Source organism: Schistocerca nitens, chromosome 1 (genome assembly GCF_023898315.1).
Source record: "Schistocerca nitens isolate TAMUIC-IGC-003100 chromosome 1, iqSchNite1.1, whole genome shotgun sequence".
NCBI classification, from domain to species: Eukaryota; Metazoa; Arthropoda; class Insecta; order Orthoptera; family Acrididae; genus Schistocerca; species Schistocerca nitens.
The window spans coordinates 398,889,582-398,894,261 of NC_064614.1; the positions used below are offsets into that span (position 1 = coordinate 398,889,582).

A 4,680-nucleotide genomic window follows, 5' to 3' on the forward strand; every position below is an offset into this window, starting at 1 on the left:
ACACCAACGTTAGTAGTCGTTTTGTGCCACTCCCCCAAATGACATTATAAATTCCTTATTTGATCTTAAGTCCCCGTAAGCTCACTTAAATTCTGATTCAAATACTGGATCCTCTGTCTCTTCAACATCGGCTCCTGTTTCTTCTTCTATCACATCAGACAAATCTTCCCCCTCATACAGGCCTTTAGTAAACTCTTTCCACCTATCCGCGCTCTTCTCTGCATTTAACAATGGAAATTCTCTTGCACTCTTAATTTTACCACCCTTGATTTTAATTTCACCGAATGTTGTTTTGACTTTCCTATACGCTGACTCAATCCTTCCGACAGTTATTTCTTATCCGATTTATTCACGTTTTTCATGCAGCCAATTCGTTTTAGCTTCCCTGCACTTCCTACTTATTTCATTCCTCAGCGACTTGTATTTCTACATTCCTGAATTCCCTTAACGGTTTTGTACTTCCTTCTCTCATCGATTACCTGTCATCCATGGTTTCTTGGCAGTTACGTTCCTTGTACGTACGTTTCTCTTTTCAGTTACCGCTTTTAGAGATGTCCATTCCTCTTCAACTGAACTGCCTACTGATCGATTACTTACTGCTTTATCCATATCCTTGGAGAGCTTCAAGCGTATCTCGTCACTCCTTACTGCTTCCGTATCCCACTTCTTTGAGTATTGATCCTTCCTGACTAATCTTTTGAACTTCAACCTACTCTTCATCACTACTTCATCACTACTTCATTGTGATCTGAGGCTATATCTGCTCCTGGGAACGCTTTATCTCGTTACGAATACCGACCTGGCTGTTGTTGGTTTTAGAAATTCAAGTCATATACGCTGATATTGTTTTTGTTGATATTAAGATATCATAACTAAAACACATCTGTTGTTTCACCAATCTCTTTAATCTTACTGTATTTGTGCTGTCGATCATCATCGTATCTCAATTGTTTTTCTGCCGTGGCTCTAGATAGTGCCTGGCAAAGAGAATAGTCGTTTCGAAACAGTGAGAGGAAGTGCGTCATGAGTTAGTATAAAGGTATCTCCATTGCTTTTATATCTCTCGTGTATTTACTAAATCAACATCAGAAGGCATCAGATACTATTTAAATTTGAACTGGCGACTTCTCCCTCTTTTCTGTGGACATTAAATTTTAATGTATATATACAATGTCTAGTTGACAATTGTACTATTGTTATTGCTTAAATATTTAAATATGTCACATTAGCAAGTCGTCAAACTGATGGAGCAAACTTAATAATTAAGCGAGCTTCCTATTGGGGAACTTGTGGTTTCTTTACGTCCGGTATATAAGATAGCTAATTATAAGCGGTGACGTTATGACAGCAGTCCTCATAGGTCACGAATAAACGAAGTAAACATCACCTTTGGGAAGCGAATGGCGTTGAAAGTCAGAATAAGTAAGCAATTGCTTGTGCTGTATAAGTGAATTCTTTCCGTTACTGCATCAAGAATGTTTACAACTGATAACTAGGACCCTCTCCTGACAGAAAAAATGAACAGGGAAAAGGGAAATACCATGCTAATGGTTCCATATAAAGTCTTCGAGTGCGGAAGATAGCAATCAAGATGGAACTCGTCTATGCGTAGTGCCATTTAGTTTTAGCGATAGCACCATATTCAATCTTCGACCTTGTCAAAGTGTCACTGTTGGAAATATCACTGATTTTATACAAACTCTCATCAAGGAATGCTCTCTGGAAGGGGACTAAGTTTTAATTCCCGCAAGAATGCGCCTGTTCTCAGACTGCAATAAACTCCCGCGATAACCGGGGACAGCTAATATCGCCCTAAGATTCCTGTGAAGGGGATCCGATGTCGCCATCCCATCAGCGGCACAAAATGAAGACAATGATTGCCCTCCCTTCGTCTTTATAACGTCTTCATAATAACGTCGCCTTAGTCACGGCTAGCGCTGCTATTCAATTCACCTGCCAACGACATTGAAATACTGCTTTCTTCATAATTGCGTTTTCTTTTGAGCTGTCCTTGTTAAGACATTTTAATAAATGAGATCATGCTTTCTATGAACGAACGTATCATTGTCTCTGCCGGCTAATGTACTTAGGCACTCTTGGAGAACGTTCTCCCTGAGAAAGACTTCCATAGTAGGACTTCCCATAGACACTACGAACTACAAAATTTTACGGAGCATTGAGGAACATCAGGATCTTATAATATCATCAATATAGCGTGGATTAAAAGCTCTGATCAGGGTCTCTTAGGTCTGTACCATTTTTCTCCGTCTGAAGGAAAAGTTCTAACCAAGACCAGAAAGAAAATTCTCTCTCTCTTACCTCTCATTTTTCATGAACCGGTACAATTGTGTTTCTAGATACATAGTTGACAATGTTTGGTCAACGATATGAGCAAAGCTTGCTGCCCACTTACAAATGGCTCATAAAATGCGCGTTTCGTGTACACAGATTCATAGCAAGAAGTCCCAACTTTGCGGTGACCCGTGTCTTGATTCTGAATAACCTACTATTGATTGCTGATGAAGTGGCAAACCAGATGCACATTAGTCGTGCTTGTGGATGTGATACCATCCATAACAGGTTAAAATTTCGTAAATTCTGTGCAGTATGGGTCCCAAAACAACGCAGTGAAGACCACAAGCACTATCTTTCGAGAACTGTCAGCAGACTGTGGATCGTCGTGCCAATAAGGGTGAGATGTTTCCAAACGAGTCATCAAAAGAATGGTTCAAATGGCTCCAAGCACTATGGGACTTAACATCTGAGATCATCAGTCCCATAACTAACCTATGGACATCACACACTTCCATGCCCGAGGTAGGATTCGAACCTGCGACCGTAGCAGCAGCGCGGTTCCGGACTGAAGCGCCTAGAACCGCTCTACCACAGCGGCCGGTACAAGTCATCAGTGGAGTGGAGATGAAACGAGCGTTCGTCACTTTGAACCTGAATGCTAACAACAGAGCAAGGAATGGAAACGCCCAAGATGTCTAACCCAAAGAATTAGTTAACTCTCTTCCAGTGAAGAGATGCTCTTATTCTTTCGTGTCGCACAAGGGCCCGCAATGATTTGAACCTTGCAGTTTGAAAGAAACGCCGAGATTTGTTGTCAAACGGTGTTCTTTTCATGCATGACAGCGCGCTTCATATATCGGCATCCACATCGTTCAAATTCCTCAGAATAAACTTTTCAGTATTTTGGAGCATTCTGGGTAAGTCAACTTAAAGACTGTTTGACAGGCCGCCGTTAATCCATCTCTGAAAATGACACGAAGAAAGCGGTTCACAGTAGCCACAGTGGTGGATATGATATCATCCATAGCAGGAGAAACATTTGCACCAGCCCTAAATCTTTCTTTCTTCTGAAGATAGGGTAAAGCTTTTCCAACAATGGACCAAAGTTCATTGAAAAGTAGGACGCCTGTTGAGATATGTTGACGCCAAAAGGTTTTTACTGTTGTAATTATAAGAATGCTTTGAAGATTTTAATAATGAGCATTTCATAGGTAGTGTTGCAGTACGATACTATGCGGCAGTGTGTAATTTTGACACTTAGTTGATTTCTTCTTTTTACAATCCCTGCTCTCATTTGAACAACTCATTTCCTCGTCACGTCCGTGTACTCTTCCATTGGTTGTTACCTACGACGGCGTCGGTTTCTGGCGGAATGAGGCTCTATGCAGCCTGGAGTTCATGGTCCAGACCTTTCCAAATCCTCCTAAAATGGTTGTGGCCAAAGGCTACATGGTTGGCTTTCAGGGAGAGCAATTTCGCCGTGTCTGCCGGTGTTCCAAACAATCGTTACAGCAAAAGTTCCTCAAGTCCTGAAATGCATATCAGGAGACTGAAGTGACGAATGAAAATTTGTACCTAGGTCAGGATTCAAACCTGGTTGTCCTGCTCACAAGACAGCTGTGCTAACCACTACGCCACCCTGACACAGTGGCTTTGCACAACTGCGCGACCTATCCTAGCGTACCATCCATTTCGAACCCAATTTCCATTCATAGCTCAACCGACATTGTATCCCCCTAAACTCGACAACTGAGTTTAGGGGGTTACCGTCAGGGCTGAGGCATGAATGGAAATTTCGACTGGGGAAGGAGGAGTGCTAAGGCAGTACGTGCAGTATTCAGAGTCACTGTGTCAGGGTGGCGTAGTGGTTAGCGCAGCTGCCTTATGAGCAGGAGACCTAGGTTCGAATCCTGCCCTTGGTACAAATTTTCATTCGTCACTTCAGTCTCCTTACGAACGTCATAGATGTCTAAGACTTGAAAAGGTCTCTGGATCTATACAGTACCATTTGCTAAAGTCTTATCAAAAAACAGAAGCGCTGAAAGCAGAACCAAAATGGCCAATGATAATGCTCCTAATCCTGATTAGCCGCAAGGAATACATGGCAAACAATTTCGAAAATCGATTTGAAGCTCTCGAAATGGAGGAGTCTGTTCTTGTTCTCGTGAACTTGAAGTGACTTAACTGTGGGCCTTCTGGGGTGGAATGTCTGCGTTAAAGTTGCTCTCATTTTGAACTCTGGAGTTATTGATGTTTCGTGATCAACGACATTACTTTTCCGGTAGAGAGGGCCTACAAAGTGAAAGTGCTTTCCTCTGTGATGGCGACAAATTCTTGCTAAGGGACTTGCGCGTTTTTCTCGGTGGATGCGGTGGATTATTGAGC

The 4,680-nt window shown here is 42.1% G+C and overlaps 1 non-coding gene across 1 annotated transcript; it reads left to right on the top strand.

Moving 5' to 3' along the window:
* The first annotated feature begins 4,145 nt into the window (after positions 1 to 4,145).
* Positions 4,146 to 4,217, top strand: Trnai-uau (transfer RNA isoleucine (anticodon UAU)). The gene has a single exon. It is a non-coding gene; the product is annotated as a tRNA-Ile (tRNA).
* The last annotated feature ends 463 nt before the right edge of the window (positions 4,218 to 4,680 follow it).